We start from the raw sequence: 17,541 nt of genomic DNA on the forward strand, positions 1-17,541 counted from the left end.
TTTTGAAAACTTTTGAAAAATATTTGATATGTTAGAGTAAACTGTTTGTTTATGAATGCTTGGTAAATTATATTCTAACAAGTTGATTTGCTAAGTTAATTAGAGTTACTTTAATCTCTAGTATGCTCTATGAATTTTGTTTTACTCTATTTCACTTAAGTTTGTTTATAAAGTTTGCCATCATCAAAAAGGGGGAATTTGTTGGCCTCTTAAGGTTTTGATGATGACTTTACTTTTAAATAAACAAACATATTTTAGAGATTGTTTTGTAGGTATATATCCGATTTAATGTGAATCGTTGATGAAGCCTATGACTTGATTCGTGAAAGAAGTACATGTCTCAAATATCCAAGAAGTTGGGAAATTGCTCTTGAAGACAGTTTACTGTTCCTAGAGTTGAAGTTCTGACGAATGTTGTAGATGGAGACAGTGTGTTGTTCCTCACGATACAGGTCCGAAGAAGACATTGACTGGAAGATTACGAAAATTATATTTTCTGTTTTTGGTTAATGTAAAAGGTTAAAATTTAATTAGTTGCTTAATTAAATTTATTTATTAATTGGCAAAATATTTTTTAATTCGCCTAAAAACATGGAGAAGATCAATTCCTTGTTTATCTCCTATAAACTCGGATATCAAAGGGACTTGTTCTACACTTTGAATTTGTCTCCTACAATTTAGGATCTTCCTTAAACCATGATGTTTTTAACCGTACATGTGTACAGCAGTTACATTCCACTTCTAAACTTCAACTAACTTCCCGTTTTCTTTGGGAGCAAGTAAGTTTGTGGAAGTCGTGGGATATGTGCATTTCGTGGAGAACATGGGCTGAGTGCACTGTCTGCTGTTCCTCCTTATAAAAGAGGGAAATTACGGTTCAGTATGTATGGATGGTTAAATAAAAAATGTTGCATTGAGAGAGTCCATCTAAGGGAGAATTAATTGAGAAAAATATTCTAAGTTTTAAATGCCAATTAATTTATAATATTTTTCTTAAGCAACTATTTATTTTTGATCTTAATGAGAATTGGCCTTGTAAAGGGTAATTGAGTGTTTTGTTGTAATTAGACTTATGGGAAGTCTAAGGGAATAGAGAATAGAATCGAGAAAAGAGAAAGAGAAGGAGAGAAGAGAAGAGAAGAGAAGAGAAGAGAAGTAGGCCTAAGTAGAGAAGCTTTGAGTAAAGCGTTTAGAGAATTGAGAAGCTTCAAGTGAAGCAAAACATTGTTTTGTGTAATTGTAACTAATTGCCTAAACATAGTGAGAATTTTGAAATCCCGGGGGGTCGTGGTTTTTCCTTTTGATTAGGCCCAAAAGGTTTCCACGTAAAATTCTTGTCTCCTTTTATTATTCTTCGTTTCGTTTTTTAAAGGTTTAAGTTTTGTTCTTTACTCGATATAATTCCGCAAAAAGTTGAGCAAAAAATTCTTAAACTAACAACACAACAATTCACCCCCCCTCTTGTTGCATTCGATCATCCATTAGTATTTCTACAGGACCTAATTTGCTGAAATTAGGTGAAAAATTGATTCGGATTTATAACAGTTCGATTAACAATCGGTTCGGGTTTGTATCAGTTCGGATTAAAAACATTTCGATTAATAATCGATTCGGGTTTGTATCAGTTCGATCTTAATCGGTTTTAGTCAGGTTGCATTCGGTTACGAGCATAGTTCGGGTCGGATTTGACTCGGGTCGATCACTGTTGAGTTCGGGTAACATCAGTTAACGTTTATATGTCGGTTATAAAATTCGGTTGCAGTTCGAGTTCGATTTTGCCCTTTTCGGTTATCAAACGATTCGAGTGCAGTATCGGTTCGGATAATTCCAGTTCGGTAAACCTAAAAAATTAACATTTTTTCGAGTCGGATAATTTTCAATTTCGGGTCGGATTTTCGGGTCGGGTTTGTTTTGAACAACTCTCTCTCTCTTTCTCTCTCTCTCTCTCTCTCTCTCTCTCTCTCTATATATATATATATATATATATATATATATATATATATATATATATATATATATATATATATATATATATATATATATATATATATATATATATATATGAGACTATTATTTAATAATGCATCATGTTGCTACTTTTAATAATTGATTGAATATTAAAACTCGATAATCGAAACTCGATTTGTTTGAATGAATAAGAATAATCTAAACTATCTCATAGGCTATTAGTTACGTACTTAGACTTATTAGCTTTATTGAGTACTCTAAAGGCTAAACTAATAGTCTCTCCAATTCAGAGTAATTATCTCGATTTCTTTTTAGGCTTGTAATTAACTTATTAGAAATTTAGAATATATTACTAGAGGGAGAATTTATGCAAATTCCAAATGAGACATTTGTTTTTAATTAGAGGGAGTATAAGCTATTAGAATATACATTACTCTATTACACTAATAATCGATTGTATTTCTAAGTTTGATAATTAAAACTTTTATATATAATAAAGTGAATTAGATTAATCAAGTAATCATAACCATTTTATATGATATCATGTATTTATACTTATTAGTGACCTTTAATACTTTAAAATAATAAATCTATTACACTAATAATTGATCGTATTTATTTAAAGCTTAATAATGTTCGGAACTAGACCTATTGGAGTGAATGAAACTAATACAAACTATCTTATAGAGTTATAGAGTTATAGTTACAGACTATCATTGACAGTTAACTCAATGTTATTACTGATCTTAGGGCTGGCAAAAGCTGATCCAACCTGCTAACCTGATCTGTTTATTAGCGGGTTTGGGTTTAGATTTTTGACCCAATTAATTAAATGGGTTAACCCAACTTGATCTGTTTATTAAATGGGTTAGGTTAAGGTTGAATATTTAAACCCGAAAAAAACCTGTTTAACCCATTTATTAAATTGGTCAATCAGGTCAGGTCGACCAATATTTTAACCCATTTATTAACCCATTGAAAATTTTGTAAATTCAGTTTTATTACTACTCATCCTAACTTACTCTAATGTAAAGATCAGTTAACAAGGGATTTCTTATTTCTAATTCTCAAAATACTACATTTTTGGAGTACTTTCCAAAAAAAAACATTGTTGTAGAGATTAGTGAAAGCACAATATCCCACATCGGTCAAGAAAAAAGAGCAAGGTAATGCTATGCATATAAATAACAAAACCTGCTTCTCTTTATTCTCACGCTACCATGCAGTGAGCATAAAGCGAACTATTCTTTCGCCTTTTACTAAAGAATACCATGTGCTTGCTGCATTAAGTGGCATACGTTTATTTTTTACTTGAGTTATCGACTATATAGCATTATATTTAAAGCTTCAGGTATTTTCTTAAGCTTAAGCTGATTTGTCAAAGTCTCAAGATTAGTAAGAAGGGGTATGAGTAGGATTCGAATAGGGTCTAGCAAACTGAGATTTACACCTTATTTTTTGTAGGACTCAAATCCTTTGAAGTTGAAAATTTAGGACTCATATCCTAGATTTATAGGGTCCAAAAAAAGAGTGAGACCCTCAAATTAGGGTCGACTCTGGGTCTAGACACATACACATCTATACTCCATGTAAATAATATATGTATATCTAGTCTATGATGAGTTCTTAACCTGATTGTAGTCTTAAATGATGGCTTTAAAATGCAGTTGATGAGTAATGGGATATTCAAGAGTGTAATACACAGGGTGATTCCAAATTCAAAGAAGGAAAGGTTTACAGTGGCAGCATTTTATTTTCCAAACCCAGATGGTGAAGTGGGACCTGTCAATGAACTGATATGCAACAATGAACCACAGTTGTATAAAAGAGTGTCCACTCAAACATACAGAAACCTCTTCTTTGAGACATACCCTACAGGCAAAAGGGTCATTGATGTTCTCAAAATCTAGTTTAATTTGTATTCTTAATTTCTTCATACTTTTGTCTGCATCATCAACTTTCTTTACTCAAACTATCCCTTCTTCTAAATGTTGTACTTTGATGTGGAGTGTTTTTTTTTTCTTCTAAATGTGATGAAAATGTTATCATTATAAGTTTCTCTAAAGGAAATCGTCCATTTGGGTATTATCGCAAACACACGTATTGTACGCGTAGCTAAGGGTTTAAACACACTGGAGTTAGACTAATTAAATTTACCTTATTTCAATTGCCACATACTAGATTTAAAATATATTTATTTCGTTTCTTTTTAAATATCCTATTTGTTTTTTGGACATTATTCATCGATCACTCTTACGGCCCGTTTGGTACATGGTATTAGAGGGCGGTAATGGTAATAAATTAAGTAATAAAAAATTTGGTTGTTTGGATGCCTTCAATGGTAATGGATGGTAATAAAATAAGGTAATGAAATTACCAAAAAGGACCATTTTTGTTACCATCAAACAACCTGATATTAGGCTGTAATGGTAATGAAGTATTACTGTGGTAATAAAATAAGGTAATGTTGTTTCGAGTTGAAGAAAAAAAATAATGAAGAAAAAAAGGTAATGTATGTAATTATCCAAAAAAATATTATTATTAAAAAAGAATCATTAGATAGAATAATTTAGATACAATAATGCTTTTAGATACAAATATACAATAATAAAACTAACTACTCACCAAATATGATAATAAAAAAAAATAGAAATAATAAATTTGAATGGAGTATGAAACTAGACATGAATACAAAATTAATGAATGTTAATTTTCACGTTTTAACTTTTAACTAATAGAGATTGTAAAATACTCTATTATCATTAAATATACTCTTAATTTTTTATTTTAATAAGACAATCTCATATAATCATATACACAAGTTGACTGAAAAAAACATACACAACGCCTAAACCAAAATGGCGTTAATTAATACTTTGTGTTAGTTATTCCGGAGGCACATGTAGAATGCTTTTAGGCGCTTCTGTTTTTTGCTTTCTAATTTCAAATACTCTGCTCATTAGTCATTACTATCAAATTTGTGCTATAGATATCTAATTTCAAGCGTAAGATTAAAAAAAGTCTTAAGGGGTCGGGTTCAAACCGATGGCCCGGTCCGTTAATATTTTGATCCGATCCGTTGAACGCCTCTAAATATGCGATAGTATTTAAATACTAAAAAAATAAAATAAATTAATATTTTATAGGAAAAAGTGGTAAAATGCGAGATAAAAAAAATTAGTCATAACTAAAAATAAAAACACAAATTCTTGTGAGAGACCATCTCTAATCGGGTCGGCCCAATATATAATTTTTTAAATATTGTAAGTAAGCATTAAAAATGATGTAAGTAGGCATTTAAGATACTGTGAGTAGGTATTAAGAATACGTTAAGTAGGCATTAAGAATAATATAAGTAGGCATTAAGGATAATGTAAGTAGATATTAAGTTTTAATGGGCTGGGCATAATAGACATCTCTCAAAGAGACGGTCTCTCAAAAGAGTAGCTGAAATAAAAATGGCTTAAAGTTACTGAAACAGACAAAAAGATGAGAGGCAACTTTTGGGCACTAATTATCTATTTTTAAATTTCGTTTTTCAAGTTGGTGATTGTAGATCCATATTTTAATATTTCTTTCAATTCAGTATTAGGGGGTGTTTGGTATGGGAATATAAAATGTAATGGAAACGAAAATGATAAAGAGGAGTAAGAGTAAGGGTATGGGTTGTAGTTATATGTTGTTTGATATGAAAATATAAGAAAAACACTTAATTGATCATAAAAAAGGAATTTGTTACTTGACATAAATGGATGGTAACACAGTAAGGGTATCCATTACCCTCAAGAAAGGGATTGGGTTAACCTAATATCATACCAAACAAATATGTGGAGTAATGGTAATTGAATCCCTTACTCAGTATTAAAAAGTTCATACCAAACATCCCCCTAATGTTTTATTTGTTTTATACACTCTATCCAATGCGCTTATTCAATTCTTAATATTTCTAATTGTGCGTAATTAAAAATTATGAAAAGTTGATATAAATAATCCTTGCATTGAGATGAATCAAACAAGATCCCACTTGACTATGTTTTAACTTATAGATTAATAATAAAATACAAATTAAGAGTAAGAGATGAATAATGTCCAAAAAGAAAATGGGACATTTCTTTTTACCAAGTTGTTGCCCCTTGAAGGATGTCGATAATTAATTTATATATTGCTTAATTTTATTTTACAATTTTTTTTCAATGTATAAAAAAAAATAGTCAACTGAAATTTTATTTAATTCTTTCTAATATATATTTTTATAATATCAACTTATTATAATTTTTTGTTATAATACTTGAGAATATTTAATGCCAAAAGAGTCTATTGTATGTAGTCATCAAAAAACAGTGGAAATTATTACTTTCTCTGTTTCAAAATTACTTAGAAATATTGTACAATTCATTTGTTACTCTTAATCTGTGATTAGTTTTTAATCTATAAATTAAAAAAATAGTCAAGTGAGATGTTGTTTGATTCGTCTGTTATATGATTCGTCTCGATGAAATAAATTTACATAGATATACTCCCTAGTCCCTCCAATTTACTATTAGCATCTCATTTGTTTTATGCACTTTATTCAATAAACTTATTCAATTCTTAATATCTCTAATTGTACATAATTAAAAATTATGAAAAATTTATATGAATAATCTTTAGATTGATCAAATAAAATCCCACTTGACTGAATTTTAATTTATAAATTAATAATAAAATAAAAATTAAGAGTAAGAGATAAATAGTATCCAAAAAGCAAATAAAACACCGACCGAGTCACATATAATTAAATTATTTGACATAGTAGTACGTTATAAGTCATAACCATTGGATAAGAGCTTTGATCTACAGAAAGCTAAAAGATTAAGCAAGTGAAAGTGAGAAACTGAGAACCCTATAAGTGTTGAAATGGATGAATCAAGGAAAGAAGATATAGCATCAAGATTAGTACAGGAGAAATCCCAGAAAAATACATCCTTAAAAATGAAGTTATACTTCCTGCCATTGATGCTTCCCCAACTTTATGGAATCAATCTTTATTCATTGATTTTTCTCCTCTTTCTGTTTATGATCCTTCTACTGCTGCTCAAAATGAACTCACCAAACTTCACTCTGCTTAACAAGATTGGGGTTGCTTCCAGGTTTTTATTTTTTTATTTTTTTCTTTGATTCTTTACTTATTTTGTCATGAGACCGAAAAATACCCCTCACGTAAGAGTCTCTTTGAGCTTAAAGTATGGACGTAACATAGATTCTCTCCATATCTGAGGTTATATATTTTCTTATCTTAAAAAATTATCTGAGCTTATATATTTTCTTATCTTAAAAAATTAGATAAGAGGTAGGATTTGAACATGTGACCTCTTATAATGCTGACTTTTGATATTATTTCAAGAAATCAACTCAACCAAAAACTTAAGTCGATGATAGTAGGCTTGAGGCCTTAGGATATTTATATACTCCAACATGTTTATTACACTTATGATCAAAAAAATCATTAAGTAATTTGTCTTATTATTGATAGATTGTAAATCATGGGATGACAATTTCATTTCTGAATGATTTGATTGAGGTTACTAGACAATTTTTTGGACTTCCATTAGAGTAGAGACTAAAATGCTCAATAGCTGAAGATTTCTTTAATGGATATGGGAATGCTGCAACTATTGTAGGGAATAAGTCTCTGAATTGGAATGATAGACTCTTTCTTAATGTTTATCCTGAAGATCAAAGAAAGCTCCAACTTTGGCCTCAAAAGCCTCAAAAGTTTAGGTACATTATCAATTATCAACCCTTTAGAATTCTGATTTTTATTCTATTGTTTAAGCTAACTCCTCCCCTAGGTCCCAAGCCCGAATAAAAGAGGTAGGTAAGCGGTAAGTTAGTGACAACCAGCTCAGTAAAATTTAGGCACATCCATGAACATGTACCAAAAATCTCACATGGGCGTTTATGTAGACGACTCAATCTTTTGGGATTTAGGCTTTGGCATTGTTGTTGATTCTATTGTTGAATTGATCTTTGTCAATTTCTAGTGTTCCCCTCATATTCATATTCATCCTAGTTATTCCTAATAGGCCGATGTTCAATATTTCTTTGCTTCAGGTCATAATGAGCAAAATGGCTCATCAAATCATGTGTAATTTTTAGTAATGCAAACATACACATAATATTTGGTAAACAACCTATTATTTTCACGAAGTGTAAGGTTGCGTAGTGCGTACATCCTACCCAAAACCCCACCCCTCACAAGCGGAAGTCAAAGTGAAGCCTGGCATCAAGGTAATTAAATTTGAAAGTATACTGTTGAAACTATTTCACATGTGAAGATCTCAAATCACTAAAATAGTGAATTATAAACTTGTATATAATGCTTGATGTGTAATCCTCTTAATACCGTATGGTTTTGGAAAAGAGTGAAACTCATCATGTTTTGTATGCAAGTCAATGGGTTTGTGGGTTTGAGCCCATGGGTGCCATGTTGGTGGGTCCACATGAGTGGGCTCATGGGGTGATTATGTGACGAATTGTCACATCATAGCATATACATCTATCTATCAGTTGATTACAAATTTCAATTGATATGAGTTGACTAGAACTGATTTTTGATGGGTTTATAGTGATTGTTTTTCATATGTATTTAGTGGATTTTATTAAGAAAAACGAGTTCTTGTGAGCTTGCAGAGAAGTTCTAGATGAGTTCTCATTGAATTTGACAGTAATCTTATTAATTATGCTGAAAGCCATGGCGCGGTGTCTGGATTTAAAGGATGATAGCGTCATAAAGGAGCATGGTGAACGAGGATCCATAGACACAAGATTCGGAATCTACCCACGTTGTGCACGGCCTGATCAAGTTTTGTTGACAAAATGTTTCTCATTACAAAAAGTTTTGTTTTATCATAACTTCCCTCTAAAAAAAGTTAAACAATCCTTGTGATCTAAATATATGAGTTGAAATACATGTCTACAAAAAATTACTTGCTTCATATTAATAATCAATTTCAATCTTAAATTTTGTTGTAACATATGTATTTTCTTAGTATTTTAAAATTTTAAAATTTATCATAAAATAAATTAAATATTATTAATTAAAATTTATTTAAAAAGATAATAAGTAATTTTGACAACCGTTAATACATTACCTTTACACAATTTTATTATAAACCAAATTAAACTCCCTTGTTTCATCATTTCATCATTTCAAATCAAAAAAAAAAAAACAACAACAAAAAAAGACTCCCTTTGTTTCATTAGAAAATTCAAGTGATATCATCTACACAATGTTGCAGGTTATGTCTATTAAAAGGCAGTAACAGAGCGTTCTTTTCGAATTTAGGTTTATAATAATATAATAGTAGGTAATGCTAAGCGGAAGTCTATCGTACCGTGATTATTGCGAAAAACAAATAAGACAAAACAGAATTTTCAATAAAAACAAAGAAAACTTAAATCATTAAAATATAATTTTACGTATTACATCTTTCTATAATACATAATTATCGTCCATAATATAAACTATATACATATTATATCCTAATCTCACATAAACAATACAATATCTTCTTAATAACTTCATGTAAAGTTACCTGCAGCATCTGCTCCCGAAATATGGGAACAGCCGATGGAAATCGGTCAGCTTTAAAAAAAACCGAGTATAAAAACTTACCGCAACTATACAAGTATGGATAGTATATGCACGACAATTAAGTAATAAGCAAAAATAAGTGCATTGCAATAAATAATATGCAAGGTATCTTATGTATTATAGGGAACTCATTTTTATATTAGATTCATTTATATATATATAACTTCTGGTCCTTCTGCTTGAGTACCAGGGCGTGATTTACTAACACTTCTGCTTGAGTGTTAGGGCGTGGAATCCGACTACTTATTTAATCAATGCAACACATATGATCTTTGTTTGATATATGTAAGGGCTTGTTAGGGTGAGGTAAACCAAAACCCCTAACTTAGTGGGAGTCGTCACTCCTCCAGTACAATATTGCTCGAGCCACAGGTCAGGTTAAACAACCTTACTGTGTTTGCCGTATTTTACGTGCCGGAAAACACGTCCCACGTTTTTTACATGCCGGAAGCATGGTTCGGCATTTCCTTACTATCAAGCCTTTTTATTATCATGTTACTGTTTTCATATAAATGCAACATTACAATAACATACAATAGAAATAAATTCATAACATCTTGCATATAAATATTCATTTATTATTAAACTAAATCAAAACTAAAATGGGTCTTTAGTATTTATTTATAGATAAATTTCAATTATGCTTTATTATTTTCTTAATAACTTATTTTTAAATTTTGTACATGAATAATTAATTTTCTTAGGATCGAAATCGACACGAAATATTTAAAATAAATAATTTATTAAATGAGTTGGCATATATTCTTATTCACCAAAATAAATTAATTTTAATTATTTCTTTCATTTTTATTCTTTTTGCCTACAATAACCATTTAATTTATTAATTTATTTCTTTAAAAATTAAATATCATAAAATTTCACAAAAATAATTTAAATGAAATGAAAATACAGTAACACTAAAATAAATTATTTTTTTCCAGAATTAATTATTTTTAACCCAAATTTATGAATTTCCTTATTTTATGCGTTTTTTAGCAAAAACAAATTAATAATAATATTTATATTCAACAATTATTCACGAAATTAATACACAACTCATGTCTCATACTTTTATATATACAGAAAAAGTTTCGTTTAAAAATATTAATATTTACTATTATAATTAAAATTATTTCAGATTTTGCGGTTTGTTTTTTTTTAGAAAAAACTTAATAATAATATTTATACTTAACAATATTTCACGAAATTAATACAAAATCTATATCTCATATATATATATATGTACAGAAAAAATTTCTTTTAAAAATATTAATATTTACTATTTTAATTCAAATTATTTCAGATTTTGCGGTTTTTGGCAATTTCAAAGAATAAATCATATAAATTAAATTACAACGAATTAATTCACCAAAATTTGCAGAAAATGAAATTTAAATATAATGAACACATATAAAAATTTATGGGCATAATTTCATGTAAATAAATATATGTAAGAATTTATACCTTTACTAATATCACTATTAATTAATTCCCTTTGTTGTAGAATTTCTAACCACAAAATTAGCTTCCTCCCCTTGAATTTCTATAATTAACACTAAATACTATTATTAGAAAATTTTTGAGAATTTTTAGGAATTTTTCTAGGGTTTTTAGAATTTTTCTTTAGAAATTTGCTTTTAGGAATAAATTTTCTGATTTTTTTTTCTCCTCCTTTCCTTTTACCCACGGTATGCTTGTTCTATTTATAGGCTAAGGATTGTAATTTTTTTGTTGTTTTAATTTTTCTTCATGTGCAAGCAAATATAATTACTCCAAGATATTTTATCATAAGGATAAGACTACATTAAAATTTTTTGTCACCTAGTTTTAGTCTTGCCGCCAACTTTTTAGAATTTTACCTTTTTTTTTTAATTATTATTATAATATATATCTTTATTTTTAATAAATTAATATGGGAAATAAAAAGATTTAGCTAGACTTAATATTTAGATAATTTATTTTAAGAGAAATAAATTATATATAAAAGAAAAACGAGAACTTAAAAACGATTGGAATAAAATTTCGAAACGGCATTAAAAAGAAAATAATAAAACGAAACGATTATTGAATTTGTCAAAATATTTAAGATTAAGAAAAACGGTCTGTTACAAAGGCGATGTGGGATAGCATGTATGAAACATTTCAATTCATGGGTGAATTGCAACACATCCGATCCCACATCCTAAAATGAAAGATGGGAAGCTCCTACTTTCTTATAAATAGTCTCATGTGAATTCCAATGGTTTTGCTTAAGTGTTCCCATTGGCTATCTTCTTACTTTAGAAGGTTGGGCTATATGGGCATACTATAGAATAGTGTGTAGGGAGGTTTGGGTTTCTAGGGTCGGGTGAGGGGTTAGGATTAGGATAGAAGGCTTTAGAGCCATAAGGGAGGGGGACTAACTTAGGGTAGGATAGGATAGGGTAGGGGCTTAGAATAGAAGGTATATGTTTAGGTTAGGATAGTGCCTAGGGGAGGGTTAGGGTAGGATAAGATAGGGGCTTAAGGTAGGGTATGATAGGATAAGGTAGGGGTTTAGGGTTGGGTAGGATAGGATAGGGGTTTAGGCTAGGGTAGGATAGAATAGGGGTTTAGGGTAGGATAGGATAGTGGTTTAGGGTAGGGTAGGATAGAATAGGGGTTTAGGGTAGGGTAGGATAGAATAGGGGTTTAGGGTGGGGTAGGATAGGGGTTTAGGGTGGGGTAGGATAGGAGTTTAGGGTGGGGTAGGATAGGATAGGGGTTTAGGGTAGGATAGGATAGGGGTTTAGGGTGGGGTGTAGGATAGTAAAAATGTTACACACATGAATTGTGTTGGTCTAAATTGATGGTTTTGAAAATTTCTCGAGTTTTTGTGTTAATTCTTATGGTCTTCAATGTGATATTATATTTTATCGATCATTTCACTAAAATTTTTTCATTATTTTCCCCTTCCCATAAAATTAAATTCTTGAAATACTTTATATTTTGGAGTATCAAAACATGAGAAGTTGTGATAATTCTATGGAGTGAGCAAGGCAGAATGTAAACAACATCATAAGCTTGAGCGAGCAATCAAGTCGCTCAGGGGTGCCGAGCAAGCATATAAATCTCAATTCTTTCTAGAGACGTTTAAAACTGAATCCAACTTAACTCGACTTTAAAGTGAATTTAAAATAATGTAAAAATCAATGTGAATACAAGAACCGATTTTAAAATAATTCAAATTGATCCAATGATGCAAATAAACACCCTCCTTTCTTCATTTATTTCATTAGTTGAGCTCCCTATCAACAATTTTAACAAATTCTCAAATGTTCCTTCACCTAATTTATTGACATTGTTTGTTTACTTAACCTTGAAAATATCCTTAGTTTAACATTTTTTGATGTATATAGTCCTTATATATTTTTCAATGACTTTATATAAATATAAAATGAGGTATTAAATAAGTTGATATCTTCTTAATGTGGCGGCCGACTCATGAGTCATGACTTTTGTGTTATTGAAAATGATTATCATTCACTCTGTCTATATTGGTGCTTTTGACTATTTATTTAACTTAGATTCGACTCAAACTTTTCTTAAACTTAATTTATGATCCAACCATGTTAAAAAAGGTAAAATAAATGATTAAATACAATCCATCTATAAGTCATTAGGTACACTTTTAAAATCCTAAACCCATTAAACTCGATAGGTTTGAATTCAAATATGAAGTATAAGACTTTGGTTGTGGATTTGAACTTGAGTCTGAGTTTGAGTCACACGGTTTACACCAGACCAGAATATATTATGGTTTTTCGGTCCGGTCTGGTCTAAAATTTTTAAAACTTAGATCGGATCGGAAACTGTAATTTAAAAAAAACAGATCAGGCCATTTAGACCGTAGACTAAACCAAATACTTAAATTACGGTTTGATCCGATTTGATTTACAATTTAAATCAAACTTTGATCGGCCCTAGTCAAAATAAGCATAGATGACATCCTAATCATTTAAAGGAGTAGGCTAAGAAGACAACCACACATCATACAATTACTTTTCACATCATAATATCTCTCCTCATTTCATAATTGATATTTTTTTCTCTTTCAAAATTAATATTTCTACATCTATTTCTTTTAAAATTAATTTAAAAACATTATATACCACCTTTGTGTCATAATGTTTGCTATATTTTTAATTACATCAGTTTCACAATATATGCTGTATTGCTATATATTCACTCCTATCATGATTAAATGTTAATTTTATTAATATTTAACTTTTACTCATTCCATTTTCATATGTAATTTACGAATTTTAGTGTTAAATTTTGACTATGATTTTCAATCGATCTATAAGAAAAAACATATTCATGTGGTATCTTGTTAGATTTGTTTCAAAATATATACTTTTAAATATCAACTTTTTAGAATTTTTAAAAACTTACAATTTACATTATTTGATTTAAAGTTTACATTGAGATATACGAAAAAAGCGAATGAGAAGAACATTTAAAAATAGAGGGAGTATAGTTTTTAAAGAAGCATGATTAGAGATATTTACGATCTAAAAATCGATAAGTGTGCAAAACTAAATGAAACATTTCACATTTGGTTAGAATATTATATGAGGGAGCATGTCATAATAAAGGAAGTAACTTATAAATTGTCTTATTTATTTTATTTTATCTTACTTCATATTTTATTAATTTTTATATTTTTGTCATCATTAACTTTTATTCTATTTTACTATCAGTTCTTAATACTTGGTACAATGTCAAAATGATGTAATTATCATGTAATGGGTCTAGTATAAAAAAAAATACAACCTATCTTTTGAGAGATCTTCTTTGTGGGAAACATCTCTTAAGTTCAATCTATTAAAGCTTAACTCACCCAATTAGTCAAAAAAAAATATGTGAAACAAATAAGTCGTAGAAATTTGAGCAAATGCGTATCATGTTGTATTCTTATTCATCATACCATCATCATTTGTTTGCAATCTTTTAGTTATTCATAAAGGCACGTGACTGCCAACTTAGATTGAAAGCTACTCATGTACTCATAACACATCTAACTTTACCAAGACTTAATTCAGCTGCCATATATTCTCATTTCTATTTAATTTGCATTTAATTTTTGTTTTGACTCCTCATAAATATTTATATTCTCTTATTTTATTTACGGTCCATTTGATAGATGATAATAGAGGGTGGTATTGGAAATGAAAAATTAATATAATTTTAGTTGAAAAATCTTTTGGCTACCTTAAAGGTCATACTTGTCCAACTTTAATCATCTTATTTTCTTTATAAAATTCATTTCAATGCATTATCATTGGGAGATGTGATATTAGGTGGTAATGGAAATTTGTAAACAAAAAAACTTTTTTGTGATCAAAGTTTCATTACCATGGAAATGCTATGGAACTTTTGATGAATTTTTACACTATAAATCATTCTCATTACCACCATTTAGTACCATTAACCAAACAGTCTATTAATATTTGTCTTATCCACACACTGCAATAGCATATGTTCCAAAATCATGAGGACATATAGAGTAGCAAAAATTTGTATCAATTTTCAATTTATTTTGTTCTACTTATTTTAAATTATTTTCTTTTTTGGAAATTAACCCCACTAAGCCTTGCTGAATAGCATGAACACCATGAGTTGTGATTCAGGGCCTCATCTTAGAATTGTCCATCATTAGAGCCATTATGCTGCATTGAATAAAAGTACTTGTATTGTACAATGTTTTAATATTATTATTGATAGTGTTATTGACCATTCATTTGTTGTTTATAATTCATCCATAAAATGATAAATTAATAATCCCTCCGTTCTTTTTTGATCTTCCACATTACTATAACGGGTAGTTTCAAAAGTTCTTCCACTTTAGAATACATTCTATTTTTAGAAAGTTTTTATCCCACTTTTACCCCTTAAAACCCCCCTTTTCTTTTAATGTACCCCTTTTCTTTTATTTATAATTATTTTCTCTCTCATACTTTCAATACAATTATTACTTCACACTACTATATAATTAAAATAATTCCCACTACAACCTCATACTTCCAATACAATCATTACTTCACACTACTATTTAATTAAAATAATACCCACTACAACCCAAAGATTATATCTTCCTTAATATGTGTGAAAAACTCAAAGTGGAAGATCAAAAAAGAACGGACGGAGTATCTTACTATTGTCTAACAAAATCAAAATGAGGGATTAATTCGTGTGGTAATTATTGATTAGGTGATAAATCATGGGATGACGAGTTCATTCTTGGATGAATTGCTAAATGTTTCCAAGCAATTTTTTGGGCTTCCTTTAGATGAGAAACTGAAATATTGCCCAATTCCATCGAGTTCGAGCTTTATTTTTCGAGTAGTTATCGGTTACGGACAGTTAACTCAATGTTATTACTGATCTTAGGGCTGGCAAAAGCTGACCCAACCTGCTAACCTGATCTTAAACCGATCCAAAATTGCAGGTTTGGGTTTAGATTTTTGACCCAATCAATTAAATGGGTCAACCCAACCTGATCTGTTTATTAAATGGGTTAGGTTCAGGTTGAATATTTAAACCCGAAAAAACCTGTTTAACCCATTTATTAAATTGGTCAATCAGGTCAGGTCGACCCATATTTTAACCCATTTATTAACCCATTGAAAATTTTGTAAATTCAGTTTTATTACTACTCATCCTAACTTACTCTAATGTAAATATGAGTTAACAAGGGATTTCTTATTTCTAATTCTCAAAATACTACATTAGTACTTTCCAAAAAAAAACATTTTTGTAGAGATTAGTGAAAGCACAATATCCCACATCGGTCAAGAAAAAAGAGCAAGGTAATGCTATGCATATAAATAACAAAACCTGCTTCTCTTTATTCTCACGCTACCATGCAGTGAGCACAAAGCGAACTATTCTTTCGCCTTTTACTAAAGAATACCATGTGCTCGCTTCATTAAGTGGCATACGTTTATTTCTGGAGGAAGCCTTTATAGGCTATTAATAAATTATAGGCTATTAATAATCGATCGTAATTCAAAGTTTATTTATTGTAATTTGATCTATTATAGAAAATGAAACTAGTACCTCATCTTTTTTGTTACTTTGAATTAAATAGCCTAAATTATGCAATTTGATCAAATTCAATGATAAAAATATTTAATATTTGATATAAAATATTTATATACTCAAATAAATTATTTTAGATAACTAATTGTCCAATTTGATGAATATATTACTCAATTGATACATTACTTATTCTAAGTCGTTGATCTTTGTATATAGACGTGTGAGATCTTACTAATTGTCCAATTTTTGTAATGTGCTTATTGGTTTATAATTGATTTTAATATCATGGGGAATCTTATTTATTTATATATAATCTTGTTTACAATGTTTCAATATTAGAAATTAGTTTTCAAATATTCAAAAAATCATAATTAGAAAATTGAAATTGGACCTAATTTGCTGAAATTAGGTGAAAAATTGATTCGGATTTATAACAGTTCGATTAACAATCGGTTCGGGTTTGTATCAGTTCGGATTAAAAACATTTCGATTAATAATCGATTCGGGTTTGTATCAGTTCGATCTTAATCGGTTTTAGTCAGGTTGCATTCGGTTACGTGCATAGTTCGGGTCGGATTTGACTCGGGTCGATCACTATTGAGTTCGGGTAACATCGGTTAACGTTTATATGTCGGTTATAAAATTCGGTTGCAGTCCGAGTTCGATTTTGCCCTTTTCGGTTATCAAACGATTCGAGTGCAGTATCGGTTCGGATAATTCCGGTTCGGTAAACCTAAAAATTTAACATTTTTTCGGGTCGGATAATTTTCAATTCCTGGTCGGGTTTGTTTTGAACAACTCTAATCTTTCATGATATCTAAGCCTTCAGATACTTCCTTATCTGGTAGAAGTGCCGTAATAACTGATCCATCAGA

General features: G+C 29.7%; 2 non-coding genes across 2 annotated transcripts; both read left to right on the forward strand.

The window, feature by feature from the left end:
* The first annotated feature begins 3,184 nt into the window (after positions 1-3,184).
* Positions 3,185-3,299, forward strand: LOC130814368 (U5 spliceosomal RNA). Its single transcript, XR_009042395.1, has one exon. It is a non-coding gene; the product is annotated as a U5 spliceosomal RNA (small nuclear RNA).
* Positions 3,300-16,484: 13,185 nt separating this feature from the next.
* Positions 16,485-16,599, forward strand: LOC130814363 (U5 spliceosomal RNA). Its single transcript, XR_009042390.1, has one exon. It is a non-coding gene; the product is annotated as a U5 spliceosomal RNA (small nuclear RNA).
* The last annotated feature ends 942 nt before the right edge of the window (positions 16,600-17,541 follow it).

Source organism: Amaranthus tricolor, chromosome 5 (genome assembly GCF_026212465.1).
Source record: "Amaranthus tricolor cultivar Red isolate AtriRed21 chromosome 5, ASM2621246v1, whole genome shotgun sequence".
In the NCBI taxonomy this organism is placed as follows: domain Eukaryota; kingdom Viridiplantae; phylum Streptophyta; class Magnoliopsida; order Caryophyllales; family Amaranthaceae; genus Amaranthus; species Amaranthus tricolor.